Source organism: Sturnira hondurensis, unplaced genomic scaffold (genome assembly GCF_014824575.4).
Source record: "Sturnira hondurensis isolate 20B ecotype Veracruz unplaced genomic scaffold, ASM1482457v3 Scaffold0001872, whole genome shotgun sequence".
NCBI classification, from domain to species: domain Eukaryota; kingdom Metazoa; phylum Chordata; class Mammalia; order Chiroptera; family Phyllostomidae; genus Sturnira; species Sturnira hondurensis.
The window spans coordinates 16330592-16350883 of record NW_028074503.1 but is presented as its reverse complement, the minus strand read 5'-3'; the positions used below and the strand labels follow the sequence as shown (position 1 = coordinate 16350883).

At 38.2% G+C, this 20292-nt stretch overlaps 1 long non-coding RNA gene across 1 annotated transcript in view; it reads right to left on the bottom strand.

Moving 5' to 3' along the window:
* Nucleotides 1–3773: 3773 nt before the first annotated feature.
* The window catches only part of LOC118978216 (uncharacterized), a 66022-nt gene continuing 49503 nt past the window's right edge, over nt 3774–20292 (bottom strand). Inside the window, exons 2-3 of the long non-coding RNA XR_005064660.1 lie at nt 6030–6096; nt 3774–4022 (exon numbers count right to left, since the gene is read on the bottom strand). This is a non-coding gene — a long non-coding RNA (uncharacterized LOC118978216). The remainder of the gene's footprint in view (nt 4023–6029; nt 6097–20292) is intronic.

The window sequence follows — 20292 nt, the reverse complement described above, 5'->3', positions numbered from 1 at the left end:
GGTCTCTCATTTAACCACTGCAAGGGAGTGATTAGAGTCTTCACACGACAGAGGAGGAAACTAGGGCTTAGTTAGCCCAGGTAATTTGCCTAAGGTAACTCCCATGCTAAGTGCCAGAGTCAGTATTAAAACCAGTGTGTCATACGGGTTATGCCAAAAAATCTTCCATTTGCCTCTGTACCCTCACTCCACCTTCTCCATCTTTCTTTCAGCCCTGCAAGGCTGATATGTGATGGAACACATTAAGAGTCTCCCGTGACCTCTGATATCTATGGGGTTTAATTGACAAAAGCCTCCAAAGGAGATGAGAGGAAAGAGGAGGGAGAAGGAAGCGAGGTATTTATTACCCAGCTCCTTCCCTATCAGATCTCTTCTGGACATCTGTGTTTCTCAACAGAAGACCACTGCTTTGGTGGTTTGTTTAACACAACAGTGTGCTTCTGCACCCTGGTAACTTCTTCCTGTCCTTGTCCTTCAGGCCTAGGGGTGATGACACCTCTCGGGTGCTCCTCTTAGGTGCCTGTACTATTTGCGTTTCCTCTGTAGCAGCCCACACCTTTGTGTTAGATCCTTCTGGAATTATGTAATCAGAATACACCATCTATTTCCTACTGATGCTCTGACTGAAACAGGTATATCTGGAATGTGTTACTTGTGCACAAAAGTTGCATGAAAATTCAATCACACAAATTCGTAGTGACACATTCTGTTGCTAAACCTATGTATCTTGAAGTGAATCAAAGTTTAAAACCATTTGTGACTTAGGAACTTGTAGCTCAGAATGCCTGCTCTCCTAGAACTATGTTCCCCAGACAAAAAGCAAGCTGTGAGTTTTAATCATGAAAAATGCATCCACTGCAGAAACTGAACACTAGTTCCATGAAGTTTATGTGGAGAATGTTTTCAGTCCACAAAATGCATCGGAGCAGTGAGTAAAGTTTTAGAGGGAAGGCTGAGTTTGGGGATGCTGGGGGAAATACAAATTGGGGATCATACATTTTGCAATGTCTGTCTCAGACTACAGCAAACAAATGTATCCTTTGGGAGTTTACAATAATGTAGAAAAATCATTTTATCTACTGTTAAATGCTTGTGATGATCACTTGCTTTGTAATAAAATCAATTTCTTTAAAAAACTGAAAAAAATATTTTTAAACAAGTTTTTCTAACACAAACTACATGTGTTCCCTGGTAAAAAAGTAAATGAATAAAGAGAAGTGGTTCTTGGATAAGCTGGGTTTTTTTTTTTCCTTTGTTTGTTTATCTCTTCTTTTCTCTTTCTTATAAAAGTCTTTAGAAAAAGGGGCAAAAGCATTAAGTGAAAATTATTAGTGCTTATTAGATACACCATTATTAGTTTCAGGGGAGTTCCAATTAAGCTTAAAAACAGGTAGGTTTAATGTAGAGATGGCTATTGTAATTCACTCATTAAGGAGTAAATATTTGGACTTTGCCTTTGAGGATTTAGACAAATTCACATGTTGAGCTCCTTTAAAGGAAGGAAGGAAGTTTATTTTCTTAGATTCATGTCAAGAAAGTTAATCATGTTTTAATGCTTCTTAGAAATAGAACCCAAGGCTAATTATCTAAGCCAGTGTTATATTTTTATTTAAAAATTTACTTGCCTTTTGAGTTATTTTTAAAAGCTATAAAATCCCAAAAGACAAAAGCAAGAAATAAGTAAATCTGAATTACTTTTAAGAATGTATATGACAATTGCAATAGTATTGCCCAGTGGAGCCGCCATGCCCGCCCACGTCCTCACACCTGGTGCTGGACGCTCCCTTTGCAGGTACCCATCCCCTTGCCAGTGTTTTTGGAGACCTTCCTGAAAGTTGAGCTCAATGGTTCTCAAACTCCAGTGTCCACATGGAAGTTGTAGAGGATTTATTATAAAGTCTCCTGAACTCCCCCTCATTGATTCTAATTCAATAAAGGTCTAGGGACATGTGTTTGAATTTCAGGTTCCCCAGTGCAGATGTTTGGAGAACCAGACCACCGGTAACTATGAGTCCGTAATCCCTAGGAGATTAGGTTCATCTTGGCCACAGGCACATGTGAGTGGACCGAGGTACTTTACCCAGCACAAGTCTTGACTCATCAATAAGACTCACCTTCTGCAAATGTAGCTTTATCAGAGTGCCCTCATCCTAAACACTGGAATTCTACTTTGTTCTCAAGGAGTACAAAGTCACCAACGGTAACTGTAGTATGTAGTCTGATATGCCCAAGGTACCTCTGGGACCAGTGCTCTGCCTTACTCTTGCCAGTCTCTCTTAGAAATTGAAGTTCTTACTGAGAACTTGGTAGCTGCTTCAAAGACTTGGCTCATGCAAGTCTCTGCAAATCATATCTTCTCAGTTCTTTCTTCCCTTGCTTTAGCATTAGTTCATGCCGGGTTCTCTCTAGAACTGTTGTGAGAATTAAACGTGGTAATATACATAATGCACTTAACACAGTTCCTGGCACATAGTAAACACTAAATTAAATGTTAGCTACTACTATTGTCAAAGAGATTACTTTACTGCATTAGGCTATTCTCATCTTGTGACAGAATGGACTCTCTCTAGCTGGATCTGGTGTCACTTTGTGTCTCAGCCTAGCAGAAATGCAGAGCTACCCCTGGCCTGTCTCACGCCACCTCAGACAATTGGCTGATTGAAGCCTCAACTACTTAAGATCATCAATAATGTCTTCATATTGTTATCCTTTGCATCGGCCTGAAAAGAAAGCTAGTAATCCTTTATTAACTTAATAAATGAGCAAATTGATAACCTTCCTAAAATGTCAAACTGGTTGTTCATGTGTTTCTTCGTTTGTTGGTTTGTCAGAGTTATTGTGCTATCTTAAATTATTTGACTAGAGTTATTGATTCCTTTGACCAAAGAAGGAAAGTGAAGAAAGCTGAGGTGAAAACGATGAAGAAGAAGAGCGTCACCAAGAGGAGAAGTGGCAGAGACTGCCCCTGACCCTTAGTCACTCAAGGAAGGTCTTTTTATGTCTCTGGCGTGGACATGAGCACTGAAAAGCATGGGCTCTGCATAACCAGCTTGTGCTGGACTCCTGAATTGTGAGCTGATGCATGACCGCAGGTGAGGCTGTTGCTGAATTCTCTCCTTTGGAAAGCAAACTGTCGTTGTTCACGCATTTCACCACTGTGTAGATCCTTCCGCAGACCGGGCTTCAGAGTTAGAGCAAAGAGTGGGTGATATCCTGACCCTGCATCCTGACCGAGCACAGTGACCATTTGCCTGCCCCTCTCTTCAGGTCTGAGTCTGTGATGTAAGCTGTGGTGAAGATCACATTACGGATCCTGGGGATTTCTGAGAAGTGTTGATGCTATCTTCTTCTCATACTTCGGTGACTCTGAATGGCCTTATTCTCTCCCCCTTGCTGAGGAGGCAGCTGTGTGGTGGAGATGTGGGTCCATCTGACTTTGCAGCAGCCTGGGAGGCCTCCCGTGACATGGAATAATGTTCCAGAAATCCGAACAGAAGGCAAGGGCTGCAGATCAGCAGAGCATTTGTGGTTCTTGGGGCCCTGGTCTGACTGGGACATCTCTATGCAAATGAACACTGCAGATGTCTGGGCAGCGTAATCCTGCATTGCAAGAAAGGCTGAAGTGAACATGAGCTCCAGACTGGCTTTCATTCAGAATGAAAATAAAATTTGACCATCTCAACTTTTATTTCTCATTATCTCCCCAAGACCTGAAACACTTTACTACAAAAATGGAGGGTGGCGCGGGGGGGGGGGGGCGGGAAGAGGTGAGAAGAGAGGAAATCAGACCAGTCTATTTCCCCTCCGGAATCCCGTTCAGAGGATTTGAGGCAATGGCATTCCAGCTCAAATAAGACTGATTAAAATAAAATTACGCAGTCTCCTGACCCATAGCAAATTTCATGAGCTGCAATTTGTCCAGCAGTTGAGCTGTGAGTACAATCTGATTGGCCATAATTTAGGTTTATAGTTCCTTTCCCCGCTTCAAACGCAGTAGAATGCAGCGATCCTGAAATAAAGAACTAGAAGGGAAAAGGCTTAGTATAAGCTAAGAAAAAATACAAAGGAAAAAATTAAATACAATCCCATTGTTTGTTTTTCAGAAAGCTTGAGTTCTCAATGTCTCTGGAGCTTTGCAGTGGGAGACTGTCCTTTCGTTTGCGCTTGCGCATTCCAGTCTCAACTTCCTAGCCGTGTTTGCCCGGATACACTGCCCTTGTCTTTTTCCCCTTGTAGTCTCTCATTTTTAGGTCTGTGACTCATGAGGATGTTCAACTCTGAAAACGCTAAAGCTCCACCGGGCCAAGCATTTCCCCACCCGTTACCCAGAGGGAACGGCTCTTCCTCTCCAAGTCCTGCCCTTCTGCCTCCTCCCAAGGTTATCAGTGATCTTGATAACCCACGGGTTTCTTTTCCAAAGGCCCAGGAAGGTGCAGCAGCAGCTCTGGCTGGAGGAAACTGGAGAGTACATTTGGACTCCTCCTGTCTGGGACTGATGGGATGAAGCTTTTCAAAATCCAGCAAGGAACATGTATGCTAATGGAAAGAGAAATAATAGGCAGCAGGCATCCGTTTAACTCCCTTCTTACCAAGCAAAACCACGGAGGTTATATAATATACAGAGTAGGCCTTCTCTGGCTTCAGAACGTCAGCCCTGCTACTCAGATCTCTCAGATGAGTTAGAGGGAGATGTGCTGCTTCGAAAGGTAGAGTAGAGAGAGAATTTGAAACCCAGGCAGGTGTTTAGACTTCTCAGTAATGCATCAAGGCCTGCACCATGATTATATACACTTTTGGCAACAGAATTTCTTTAATTCTCTGTAAGATGTGGAGATACTCCAACTCGCCCTTTTCCTACCTGAAGCTCAGTTCCTGGGAGTTCAGGAACGAATTGCTTACCGGGCTGTCGGGGCTAAGAGCCAATGGATGGGAGCACAAACTCCTGTCACTATGCTGATCTCCTCGGAATTCTAAGAGGAGGGTCAGCAAGGCCTTCCTTACTTCCCAGTTAGAGGCATGTGTGGTATTTCTGCTGACACGTAAAGAGTTTTGAAGAAACAACTCCAGTCTCACTTTACTGTCCTGGGAGGATCTGGCTCTCAGTAGATGCTCAACCAAAGTCTGTGGAAAGAAGAATGAGTGAGCGGAGCTGCTTCCTTGTGGATCTGACTTTGCTAATGGGGAGGGGAGAGCCCTGAGGGCACCTCACTGCCAGGGAGGCAAAGCAAGGACGCTGCATTGTCTGCTTTTGGGACTTTGTGAAACCATCTGTTGCTAAGAAAAGACATCTCGAACTGCTGGGCTAGAACAATGGGTTCAGGAGTTTTTTCTCTTCCCTTCTTTGCTCTCTAAATGAAAACAGGTTACTTCTAAGGGAAGAAAAACAGCTTGGATTCAGACAAGACTCGGTCTGAATATTAGCGCCACAGGTTGTGTGTTAACTGGGACAAATTGCTTTGTATCTCTGAGGCTTAGTTTCCTTTTCTACAAAATGAGAATAATAAATTCTACCTTGCAAGAACATTAGGAGGATTAAATAAAATGAAGTATCTAAAACTCTTGGTACCTAGTAGGATCTTAATAAGTGAGCACTGTTATAATAAAAATATATGAAGAGCATTTGGTGCTTCTCTGCAGAAATCTCTCTCTCTCTCTAATTCGCTTCTTCTCATATATTGCTTAAGGCCACTCTAAAAAAGGGGAAAGTTTATTGAACTACCAATGCTTATTTTAAAGTATCGAATCACAAGAGAGTCTAAAATGAGAATCCACCATTCTTCTTATGTTTCAGGATTACCACTGAGTCTCATTAATTTGATATTCAGGAGAACATGGAAATTGATTCCAACTGTAAGTTATTTAACTTTTTTTTATTATGAAGAGATCCAAACATATGCACAAGTAGATAATTAAATCTCTGTTTCTATCCATCTTCTCTGGATCATATGGAAACCCAAACCCTAACAACCCCAGAGAATCTTAGATTTTCATTATTTTAACGCATGATGATAAAGAAGACCTATACTTACATTCTTATTTTATAGTTGAGAAAACAAATTCATAGAGATTGTAAGGTATCCAAAGTCACACTTCAACCTGAAAAAAACAGCAAGCCCAGGACCCAAATCTGATTACCACTTCATAACATTTCTCTTTTATGACACTCTCCAGTAGATAAAAGTGGGGAGCAGGACTCTTAAGAAAAAAATCACTATGCTAGGTCGGTGAGTACCTCTTTAGCCCTTCCATCCTCTTATTGGAGCACTTCGCATAGTTAAGGATTCCATTATAAACACTTTCTATAGAAAATTTTACGTTGTGTAACGGAAAATAAATTTCAGATTTTACAGCAGGCAATTTTCACATTAGCAAGTCACAAAAATGCACTGCTTAGGTGATACTAGTTCCCCTCAGATGCCAGCTAAAAGGTTTTTCCCTCTTGTTGTATTCTTTAGCCAACATGAATGGTGAAGTCAGTTAAAAGAAAGTCTCTCTGGATTCCTGAACATCACAAGGAGGTACATACCTTTGGGCAGGAATGATCTGTTACCTTTTAAAAAAACCCAGGGGAATTTGGGGTTTTTGGAAGACTGGACACCAGAGGGTGCTAAAGAGCTGCATAATTTACTTTTGGGTCTTTCTCCACCAAGTTTCTATGGTAATGGGGGTCAGCTGGCACTAAGAAAGGAGGTTGGGGGTGTTTAGTTCCAGGAGATGTGTTCCCTGGCCCAGGGTTTGTTGGAGGTGTACCCCCATCTGGAGCCACAGGCCACATTAATGGGTCTCAGTGTGGTTGGCCTCTTGTTGCTGCTGACTTGACTATTGGTTTGGTCAATCCCATTGATTGTGAGGAAGTCAACTGTTAAAAATAGAATCAATGGTGCTACCACCAGTCACTAGCCACTTACAGACACACATAAATACTGAAAATGACTGCCCAGAAGCTGAGTTCCCAGGCTTCTTTTAGCTTTACTTTAAATTTGCTGCTTCTCACTACCTCAGCAGAAGAGAGGGCTTCAACGAGCTGGAAACAGCCCAGGCTGCATGAATTTCTCAAGAAAGATGTTATTAATAAAATGTCAACTCCTATGCACTGTGCCTCTTTTACAAAACTTCCCTCAATTCATGTGCTGCTTTGGGCCTGCTCTATATTCCTGGAACCCACTCTCCTGATTTTCAAGAACAAATTGCCCCTTTCCTCATGAGATCAAGTTCATCTCCTCACATGAATATAACTACTGAGGGCTTAACACAATGCTTGGCACAACACGGAATGTCAAGTAATAACAGACTTTGATCTCAAGAATCTTACAATGACTTAAATAGCAAAATTTGTAATGAGAAACGAAGACTATTTCATAAACTGCAGGTCTGGTTGGTATATGGAGTTTGTGCGCTAGTGAAAATCAGTCTAACTTATACATTAAGTGTATGGGAAATGTGTGTGTCTACACATGTATATACAAAATGTGGATACACTCAGTCCTTGAACAATGTAGGGGTTAAGAGCACTGACCTGGATGTAGTAGAAAACCCACTTATAACTTTTGACTCCTTCAAAACCTAACTAAAGATCGCCTACTATTGAGCAGAAGCTCCACTGATAACACAGATAATCAATTAACACACATTTTGTTTGTTAAAAGTTTATATTCTGTATTCTTAAAACAAGATAAGCTAGAGAAAATGTTAAGAGAATCAGAAGGATAGAAAATCCCTAGACGGTACTGTACATATTTATTGAAAAAATCCGCCTGTAAGTGGACCTGTACAGCTCAAACCCATGTTGTTCAAGGGTCAACTATATATGTATACATATAGAGTACACACAAATATTTATACAATCAACACATGAACGACTATAATTTGTGTGACTTGAACACTAAGTAAGAGGCAATTTTGAGAAAACTTTGGTATCATACTCTAATCATTTGATATTCCCTTATAGAGTCATTTAATTCTACGTCTATGATGGCACACACATTTCAATGATTTTATTCACACAGTATACTCTTCACTACTCATTTATTTATTTATTTATTTATTTATCCATTCAGGTTCGAATTTAACAACATTTGGGGAAAATCACCATCTACTGGCCAAACATCTGCCTTAGGATACCACAATGAATAAGATGTAATTCCTGACCCCATGGAATTGACAGTGCACCTGGCAAAACAAGTGAACTGTTTCATAGACAGACCCTAAAATAGAGGTACATGTGGGGTGTTACAGGAGAGATGCAAGTCTATCAATCCTTGAAATGTGAGGTCAGATGAAACACCCAGGAAGAGGTGGCATCTGGACCGAGTCATCGACAATGAATTGAAGGTAACCAGGTGATAAAGGAAGTGGGAGGATATCGATGGGGGCGGGGTGTCAGTGTGTAAAGGGCCCCACGGTGACACGCGTCTGCTACATGCTGGGAATAACAAATCATTCAGGATGAAGAGATGAAGTGTCAGGGACCAGCAGAGATGAGCCTGGAGGGACAAGGAGAGAGGATTGATTACAAAGAAATCTGTGTGTCATCCTAAACGGTTAGGGGATTATGCTCTTGGAAATGGGGAGTCATTGAAGTATTTTAGGGAGGAGATCGGTAGGTTCAGAGGTGGATTTTAGGAAGATCACACTGGGTAGACTGATTAGAAGAGGACAAAGCAAGAGGCAGAAATAGCAGTTAGGCAACTGCTTCAATAATTCAACCAAGACTTTACAGACAACTGCACTCAAGTAATAGCAGCGGCAATGAAGATGAGTAAAGGTTTTCTGAGACGTGGAGCTTTGGGTTGCTACTGAAGAACTCTGGGGCACCGGCGAGCAGTGGGAAGTCAGCAATTAAGCCCTGGACTCTGGATCAGTCCATTCTCTAGGTGACTGGTTGTGCTATTCTCTTGAAAATAGGAGGCCACAGGCCTTTTGGAAGATTCACTTTCTTGATGAAGTTTTCTGTGCTTCACATTATTACATCTTTGAATTTATCTCAACTAAATCATACCACTGGACACCTACCAAACATTATTTTGTATTATTCTTTAATTGTGTATAAAGGGGGGGGATCACGTCTCCACATCAAGAGAATAACAAAGAAGAATCCTCTACTTTTTGCTTATCTGCACAGCTGGATTTTTTTTCACTGCAGCACCATAATCATATTCAATATTTGTCTGATTTCAGCTTAGGGCTAAGGTTCAGAGTGGGTGATTATTGGTTACAAAAAAAGACAACCTTTTAACCATGGGATATGTATCTGCAAGTACCTTTTAAGGTCTTCCTAATGGACTTCCAAGTGGACTCTTTTTTTCTCATGCCATCCTGACGTTTTACACGTCCCATACTCTTGTGTTCTTTGGATTATAAAAAAAGAGGAAAAATAAGTTACAGTCAATAATAGCTTGGAGAGCTTAAATTCAATAAATACCATGTATTCACAAATCCAACTAAAGTGATGGTTTGGGGGGACAATTTTAAGTTTCTTCCCCCATTTTCTCACAAATGCATTTGAAGAATTCTTCAGTGTTGCATCAGCACTTACTGGCAGATAGCAGTCTCCCCCACACCTCTGCACTGTGTCCCTCCCCCACACCCTTGCATTGTGTCCCTCCCACGCACACCCCTGCACTTTGACCCTCCTCCACACTTCTGCACTGTGTCCCTCCCCCACACCCCTTCACTCTGTCCCTCCCCCACACCCCTACACTTTGACCCTCCTCCATACCTCTGCATTGTGTCCCTCCCCCCCACTCCTGCACTGTGTCCCTCCCCCACACAGGGCAGCATCCTTTCCTTAGTGCTCTGCTCGCTGGCCTTGTGGGTGGATTAACTAGAGGCATAAAATCACAGTCAGAATCCTTTCCTTCTGTGGGCAGAACTATAGATGATTTTTCCGGTTAATACAGAGACTAGGAGATTGATACGCAATTTAAGTTCCCCAAATAAAAGTTTTTGCCTAATAATATGTTAAGCTATTCTTTTCTTTGAAAGGCTAAAAAGTGTAAAAAAGGAAGCAAAAAACCTTACCTCAATCTTGTCAGCTATTATAATGCTGTTAACTTTTTTGAGACTACCTTACAACTATCTTCTTGTCTCTAAGACGTATTAGACATCTTAAAGAGAGAAGTAGGTGTGTAAATTTGTGTATACATATACCAATTACTATTTTAAAATGTGAACATACCCTGATTTCCATTGTATAATCTTATTTTCCTTGGTCAGAAATGTTAAAAATACCTCTCCATGTCAATAAATACCTATCTACACCAGGATTTAATGACTACATAGAATACCAATGTGTGTGAGCACAAGGCAATTTATTTAACCAATGCCCATTGGAAGGTTTTTAGTCTTTGGCTAAACTTTTGCAAATCTACACTCTGATGCCATGAACACATGTGTACACTCACATTTGTACCCTTCCTCACAATATTTTTAAGACTAATGTTTGGTTGTGAAATTTAAGAGTCAAAAGATGTACATAGGTTTTAATAATAGATTCACTTTACCAAATGTTCCTCTGGCAATGTTGAGTCAACTCACTGCCCCATGGTGAGAACACACCGTGAGGACACACTCACAGTGCTCCCACAGTCACAACACAAAGCCCGGTCCATCTCTTTATCAGTTATTAATTCAGTGTCTATGCAATAATAATGTATAATTTTCTCAAAATTGGAATATTTATTTAATATTTTAGTCATATTTTGTCCATTTATCTTTCTCCCTTTGTATTTGTCTCATTTTATTTGTCTCTTTCTATAAGAGTACCTTAACTATATTTCCACTAATGTATCTGTTTGATCCTGACCACTAGTTTTAATTTTTATTAGTTTGCCATTTGTTTATAAATAGTAGAACTGTGACAGAAAATGCATGTTTTGTAAAGGGTTGAAGGGAAGGAATCATCAATGAAATAAACAAAGTAGGCCTCATTTTTTTAAAATGACTCTACATTATTAAAATTTTCTACATTCCCTCCACGGTTGAGTTTTGTTTTTTTCATTTTTAAAAATCACTTTTGGTGTCAACTTTGTTATTTTCATGTCCATAAAACATTATTTTTATAGCATTTGACAAATTTCTTTTTTGTGACTAGCTTATTAAAGCTATACCCTCTTTCTTTTTGTTAATTCTTAAATTGTGTGTCTTTAGTTTTTAACATTTTCTTTGTTATGTAAAGTGGAAGTTTATGTATTTTTCTTTATATAAAGAATATCTTTCTGGTTTACTTATCATTTAAATTTACAAAACAATTATAATCCTTTTATTTCAGTCTCATTTTTATTTATTCTTTTCCTTTTGCCTCAACAGGACTAAATTATTGCTTCATTTGCTAACCTCTTGAACTGATTAACTCATATATTTTTTGTTTACTAATAATTCACTTTTATAAAAATTCTTTAGTTTATTTGATCAGCTTTACTGAGTCATACCTGACAAGCAATAAATATCTAAACTCTAAAGTCGATATGCTGTGAAACAATGACCAGAATCAAAATCGTGGATGACTCCATTCCTCCCATAAGTTTTCTCCACCCTATCTCCTGCCACATCCCACCCCATCCCCATGCATTTACGGACAACAGCTTTACTTTCTGTCATTTTACATTATTTTTTAGTTTCTAGTATTTTATATCAATAGAATCATACAGGAGGTACTCTTTTTTTTTTTTTCCTTTTGATCTGTTTACGTTGTTTCTGGTTTGGAGCTATTACAAATATACTAAGAGCACACATGTACCCATCTTTGTACACATACATTTTTTGAAAAATACCTAGGAGTAAAATGGCTGGATCCTGCAATAGGTGTATGTTTAACTTAAGAAATTGCCAGTCACTTTCAAAGTGAGTGAATTATTTAACCTTCTCTTGGCAGTGTATTAGAGTTTCAGTTTCTCCATATGTTTCACAACATTTTGTATGCTCAGTAGTCTTATTAGCTTTTGCTGTTTTAATATGTACATAGTGGTATCTCATCATGGTTTCAATCTGATGAAATTCGACATGTTTTAGTGTATCCCAGATATTCTGTGCTTTTTTTATAGTTGGGATATTTTATTTTCATTGGAATTATAATTCTTATATAATATCCCAAGATTATAATTTATACTTTTTCTATGGAGACAATAATAGTATTTATGTCAACTGATTTCAGGGAGCCATGAATTTAAATATAATTATGTGAAACAGTGGAAGGAATAAAATTAAATGGCTTATGCAATTATCATACTTATTTAATATTATCAATGAAAAAATGTCTTATTTATGATGGGACACTGAAGAGAAAGAACTGGGGATGTTCGAGAAACTTTAGATTCCAATTGTGAGTCTGTTTACCCAATACTTCTATTTGGATAGCACACCTTGAAAATTCCCTCTCAAGAATCTGTATACATGTTACCATTCTTTTGAAGGACTAGCTCAGTACTACATGAAAAGTTATCAGTCTTAAAGCATCCTAAAATTCTTAAATTCCACATTAAATACTACTTAGAATGATAAAGTCATAAAATAATAGTTGTATTAAAACAATAATTACAGTAGTTGATATAAAGGATGGCTTATTGAGGGCTAAAATGTCTAAAATTAAAAATCCTAAACCTGTTCATTAAAAAATTATATTTCTACATTTTGTTACATATATTTTTTCCAACAGCTAGGACTTACCAGCCTGTATCTGTAAGTGAAGATACGTATCTGAGGATAGTAACTACTATTTCATAGAATCACAGATAAATTTTGATAGCATCAGTTTAAATAACTATTTAGACAACTGGTCATTAAGAAATGATACAGATATCATTAGAAATATCATACACACACACACACACACACATATCTTCTTCAAAGAAATATAGGTTTATGAGACATCACAGTCATATTCCTGAGTACCTGAGAGAGAATCATTACATTGATTGGGGACACTGCCCAAGTTTCCTCATTATATTAGAGGGAAAATGCACTTACATGTTCTCCACATCTCATTAAAGCTCATAGTCCATGATGTTGGATTTCTGTTCTCTACTTTAATAAGAGGTAAAAAAAAAACACACACACAAAAAAAACATGGCTTCAAAGGAACTACTTATGGTTCCAATTGGGAACGGTGGCCAGGAAAAGTAGTCCTGTAGAATAAACTCTTAAGAAATTCTGGAAGAATTAGGGAATTTAGCCTGGAGAAAAGAATACCGAGGAAGGGTTTATTAGGAACTCCTAGGGCATTGTCTCTGCATCTAAACCAGATGGCTGTCCTTACTTTTCTTGTTTAGGCCGTGTGTAAATGAAGTCATTAATATGACCTGATGGCAGCTTCCTTTCTGTCCATTGGCCTTATGGAGGCCGTTAGAACGTGTGTAGGCTATACTCGTCTGTAAACTGTACCTTGCCTTGGATCTGAGTGACAAGTGTATACAAAAAACACAATGTGAAGATTCTGTTTGAACAAAAAGAATAATCCTCCCCACAGATCCCTGAGGAGCCTGGGACAATAAGCAAAACCTTAAATCAACATAGAAAATATAGTCTTGCCTTTTAATATATACAAGTACATCAAAGACTCTTTATTTGATAAAACAATGAGTTACCCCAGTGAGATCAGGACTACCTTAGCTAGTGTTAATAGACAAACATTCCCACACACATAACCACTATTTTAGTCAGGATGACTCTTTTCATAGTGGACATCTTGATCCCATTAAAGAAAATGTACTGAATAGTCATCCCTTTACCATTTCACAAACATTTTCTTAGACCCTACTAGGTAGTATGCACTGTCCTGAGAACCTAGCATATTGTTAAGCAAAAACACATGTAAATTTTTCTCTTGAAGTGTAAATCCAGGCAAAATAATGATCAAACTTTTGCAGAATTAAATGCAAAACTATCATAAAAATGCTATCAATGGAAATGGAAGAGGCCACAAGAGTCCAACCGAAGGAACGAGCCTGGGGGCGTAAGTCGTCAGGAAGCGACGTTTGGGCGAGGATCTGAAGACTTGGCCAAAGTAAAGGTGAAGCAGGAAGATTATTCGAAGTAGATGAAACAGGGGTTTCAAGCACCCTGCAGTCTAAGAGATTTGATTTAAGTAAATTCTAACCCTATGTAAGTGGTTAATCTTAGATGCTACCCAACACCCATTCATTCACTCATTCCACAGTGCTTATTATATCTACTGTGTGTATGTGGAGGCACTATATGCTACGTTGGGAATAGGGTGATGGAAAAGGAAGAGAGGTCTGGGTCCTCATGGAATTTTTAATCTGAGGGAAGAAACAAATATTAAATTAACAGAAACAAAATTTAATGAATTATAAAAAGTCCCAGGAAGCAGATGGCATAATGCCTTGCCTCAGGTATGGGGCACAGTTGTGAGATGAGGACAAGAAGAATCGTTAGATGAAATGACATTTAAGCTGAAGCTTGCAAGACAAATAGTAGGACTGATTCTCCCCCAAACAGGAGGAAAACATCTCCAGGAAGGGGAAAATATCGATTCAAAGTTGCTGAAACAAGGGATATCTTAGTGCATAAGTGGGAAAAAAAGATGACGGGGAAGTTGGAGCAGAATCAACAAAGAGATGGTCAGGAGAGCTGGCCTAACCTTGGGAGCAATAGTAATGAGATTGGTCTTTATTTTAGCATTGTTAGGCAGCTACTGAAATTGTTTAAAGAGAAGAACATACAACAAGATGTGTGTTTCAAGAATATTTTATCACTGCTGCATAGAGAACAGGTTAAAAGTGGGCAACTGTAAAAACAGGTGATCAGTGTGGAGTCTATTGAAGTTATTATCCATGTGAAAGAGAATAGCTCAGAATAGAGAGATACGGCAGGATAAAACTTGATACCGTGTGGGTAACATGTTTGGGAAAGATTCACATCTATTTTGATGCCATAACCTAGACCCTGTCACCTTGTTGCCAGCGCAAACAGATAACAGTCTGTATCATATTCGAGTTCTCCTTGTCATAGTACTGCATGACAGGGTTTATAGTTCTACTGATCATTGTTTAGTGATCTTATATTTAGCTTCGATCCAGATGTAAGTTGCGCTGATGGACATATTTATATCAGTTCANTGAAAGAGAATAGCTCAGAATAGAGAGATACGGCAGGATAAAACTTGATACCTGTGTGGGTAACATGTTTAGGAAAGATTCACATCTATTTTGATGCCATAACCTAGACCCTGTCACCTTGTTGCCAGCGCAAACAGATAACAGTCTGTATCATATTCGAGTTCTCCTTGTCATAGTACTGCATGACAGGGTTATAGTTCTACTGATCACTGTTTAGTGATCTTATATTTAGCTTCGATCCAGATGTAAGTTGCGCTGATGGACATATTTATATCAGTGCACCAAAGTTTAGTCATAAAAGTGCATTTTCTGGACCAGGAATCACTGCTTATCTGAAATAGGAAAGAGGGTTTCTTTTTTTTTTTTTACCAGTAGAGGTCAATATCACAATAGCACATTTTCAAAAAGTGTTGTATCTGATGGTAAGAGCCTTCCATACTACAAGAAAAATGCAGTTTAAATCTCAATAAAAAGAATTTAGGTCAGCGATAGAAGAGGATCTCAATAAGAATTAAGAAAATGAATACTTAAAGGAGATATGTTAAGAAAGTTTAAGCCGTGATATGGACTATGAACCCTAGAAACACCTAGGGCTATTATTACATGGGGTTCTGCAAATTGTTCACTGTAGTTTTTATGATTGAAACTTCCTGGAGTTATGCAATGAGCAACCGGATCAAACATTTGTCGCTGTCTTGATCTTGCTCTGCCCCTTGTCTGCTCTTGACTAGACTAGTCATTTCACCTGTTGGATCTTTGGTCTAATTTTGAAGAATTGGGCCATATTGCCTGAGTATGTTAATCTAGCTCTATGATTCTATGATTCCAAGCCAATATATCTGAAGTAGATAATAAGTGTTGAAGCACTTTCTTTCTAGGTCTGAGGTAGATTTTCTTTCTTCAATTTTCTTTCTAGGTCTGAGGTAGATTTCTGTTCATTCATGGGTTTTTCTAAAGGTATCCAAACCAGACTGGGAGGTTTAACAAAGATGAATACCTGACTTCTTCACATCAGTCGACCTCAGTATGAACTCACTTCCTAATCCTGTGGTTCATTCAGGTGTGCTTTGTGTCTCTGAGTCTCAGATTAGCAAGTGTTTTACATGATGAGGCCTCAGTAAATCTGCCAACACAGAAGTGTGCAATCCCCAATTCTTAAACTCAGTTTTCCATACAACTTGACGAGATTTGCTATAGACCAAAATATATTTTCAGCTGTTACAGACAGCCCTTAAACATTTGCAGCTCCATGTAGTTGAATATTCACACTGTGTTTTTAATTAGGCTAATGTGTGCTTGCTCCGATGTATAATAAAAGACATGATCCATAATTATAACCCTTTTGCACTGCCTCCTGTTAGAGGGACTGGTAAAAAAAAATTTTGTTCTATCTTTCAATTTGTTAATGGGATTATGATGAGCAAAAAAACCTGATTACCATGGCCGAGCAGGCATGCCTTAGCAAGGTGAAAGGATTAATACTACAGGTCATCAGTAATTTAAAGATGTCAATTGCTAGGCTCTTTCGTGGGTTTCTGAGAAACCAAGGATCTAGAAAATGTTTGCTTGTAGAAGATGAGCACGTCAGCCACCCTTAATAAGTGCAAAGAGAAAAAGCATCCTCGCGCAGCCCTACAACCGAAAACTAACACAGTGAAAGGTAATAGTACAGTTGGGAATCTATGTATTGGGAAAAAAAAAACAACAAAAGAGAAAAGGAAAGGTATTTTTTTCACTTTGTAGAGTTTAAAACATATTCTACATTGTGAATCTTATTCTGGGTTTTCATCATAACTCTTATTATCTAGCCCCATGCTCTGTTATTGGTATTTTCATGTGTAAGATATTTTCCCCTAACTGGATTTCATACTCCACAAAGGTCGGGATTTCAGCATGAAGCAGTGGACACCGCCCACATTGGGTGCAGGGCACGGCTCACTGGTAATTCGGATATGAGCACCTTCACTTCCCATAGATATGCAGACCAAGAAAGTCATTACAAGTCAATCTTAGTGGACTTAATGACAGATTAACTTTATTTTAAAAATGTATAAATTACTGTTCAGTGAACTATAAGAGAAAATATTGCTTCCTGTGTCTTTTGACAAATACCTTTTTGTTTTCTGGATTTTTTAAAATAGAGAGGCTTTTGTGGGTGCTTACCAACTTCATAAGCTATTATAATGTCATATGCCAAAGCTGTTCATACTATCACGACCATGCAATTCTACTCCACTAGATGACATGATGATGCAAGCAAATCTTGGGTTGCATGGAATAAGCATTTGGAGTCTAAAATAATTAGTGGTATTCTCAATCCATATAAAAATCAATTCTTCAATTGTTTAGAGGCCAGAAATTTTTAAACCCCTGCACAAGTTATTTTACTAAATTANTACCAACTTCATAAGCTATTATAATGTCATATGCCAAAGCTGTTCATACTATCACGACCATGCAATTCTACTCCACTAGATGACATGATGATGCAAGCAAATCTTGGGTTGCATGGAATAAGCATTTGGAGTCTAAAATAATTAGTGGTATTCTCAATCCATATAAAAATCAATTCTTCAATTGTTTAGAGGCCAGAAATTTTTAAACCCCTGCATAAATTATCTTTCCTTTTCCTAAGTAAGAAAGATTTTTTTTTTTTTTTTACTAGACTGAAGAATAGCAGATGGGGAAAGCAGAACAGCTGGAAGGCTCCATGCATGTGATGGACAAGAAAGCACATGTTGGAGACAGAAGAATAGAGGAAGTAAATACTAATTATTTTGAATATGTTTTAAACAATTACTATTTAAGAAAATAAAATTCTAAAAATAATTATTTAACAATAAAGGCAGTGACAAGTATCTTCATGTCAATAAATCAAGGAATTTATAATTTATTGCTCTGACTTCCTATAAGTAATAATAGATCCTTATTCTAAGACTGTTTTTCAGTTGTTTTTGATGGATCTTTGTTGTCTTAGAGGAAGATAAAAGCACAAAACTGTGTGGGTTATTTTTTCCAAATTAATTTTTGTCAATACCGTCTGTTGTCTTTATTACACAATATAAGAACAATTAAGTCATTTTTAAAAAGAAAGTAACATTTTTAAAAGGAAGATAACAATTTTAGGTATTGCTTTTCTTTAAAAACAGAGAATGTGGGACCTAATAAGAAAATATATTTTATTACATTTGTTATTGATGCTATAAAACACAATTTTAACAGCCAGGAAATGTAATGCAATGGATCATATGTTAGAAATACATTAATTTGAGTTACTGCATTTTTCATATGTAATTTGAAATTATGTATAGACATAAAAATGTCTTATTGCATGAAATAAATCTATGCATTACTATTTCATTACATTAAATTAAAACCATGTCTGTAAGAGATTTACCCTAAAATTTCCCTGAATATATTTCACAGTGTCCTGGAGGACATTCTCTTAGACTGAGCTGACCATGGTCTATTATTCAGGATAATTTTCTCGAGAATCCCAGCACTGGTCTACAGTTTGTTGCTTTTGACCTATTGTTCCTTGAAACAGTCATCAGACTGAAATAATGTTGTCCGTAAAAATGACCATTTAGCAGTAAAAAATAAAGGACTTTACCGAGGACAGAATAATCAAACACGAGACAGCAGTTTAACAGCCCTTTTTAAAGGCTACTTTGTTTTCAGGAAGGAGATGCTGCCTCCCAGATCCATCTCCATCAGTCAGCATGTCAAGAAATGATGGCAAAAGAAAGAACGTGTTCCTCATGTATCTGGATTCCTTCTGTACAGCCCGATGAACTCAGAAGAAAAAGAACTCTTTCCATCAGCAGGGTCAGAAGCATGTTTCAGATTGCTTTCTGAAGTACTGGCATCCCTTTAATCTAGCTATAATGAAACCATTAGTCCATTTACAAAATATCCTGATTCTAACTATATATGGGACCCAAATAGCCTAATTATTTACTAGGTAAATGCAGCGTGCTCTGTGCATGTGTGTGCAGCTGTGAGTCCCTGTGCTCCTTTAAGCCCCGATGTTTTAATTAGTTGCTAATCCCTCCTTTAGGCATAATTTCAAGAAACATGTTTAAGCTGATATGGCACGGATCTACTTTCATCAACCTGGCTGCCCAGAGCAACACGATCTTGGTACCCGACATTCTATCTCTGCCTATCTGAAACTTTCCTAGAGTTAAATCTGCAAGAGAGTAGAGTTTCTTTGGCTTCCAACTGACTGAAGAATGCTTCATATTTTACTGTCCCTTTTTTCATGTGATGATGCAGTCTCCTGCTCAGGTTCATAACCTTGGAGGTCATCTTTCATCCTGAACACCCTTTGATTATAAATTTACATCACACAAATCTCCTTCTATCATCTCCAGAACATAGCAAGGCTGTGACCAAAGCTGTCTCAGGAAGATGCCAATTCAATAATTCATACCGTTATTATATCTCGGGCTGGTCACAGTAATTCATCCTAGTTGTAACACCAGTAACTCTCAGCCCTGTATTTTAGTAGTGCCGAAGAAGTCTCCCATTTATTGCTGGTGCTGTCGCTCTAACGTATCTCATCTATTTGTCTAATACTGTTGAATTATGCATCCAAGTGTCTCCAGTCCATTAATTATTTATATAGCTTTTAGCACCTCAATACCTAAATTCTTCAACAAAAGAGAATATAATCAATGATTATGAGGACTGCAGGTGGTTATCATAACCCAAGGAGCAGCTTCGGGAAAGCTAAATGTTGACCCTATTTCTGTCAAAGGATCCACACAGAATACTACAAAGCAATCAAATACATAAAGAGAGTAGGTGTAAAACCAACCAGATCAAAAGAAGACTCTAAAGTTCCAAATATAATGGAATAAAGGAGAGCCATTTGAAACTTCTTTTTAAAGTTTTGAAAGCTCTACATTAAGCTAAGAGGGAGAATAAAGTGGTAGGAAAATAGGCTGTTGTTTATTCCATTATTCAACAGATATTTATCAGGCAGCTGATGTATGCTGGATGTTATTCAGGAAACTGGAGATCCAGCAGTAAACAAAATAGACAAAGTCCATACGCATTAATGGACGTGAATGAACAAAGAGACAACTACTATGTGACGATTCTTTAAGGAGACCCACTGAAGATGGAAATACCTTGGCTATAGTTTTTGAATCCCACTCTCACTTTCTAATAACCCTAATAGAATGTTCTCTTTTGTTCTTGTGGGAGCGTC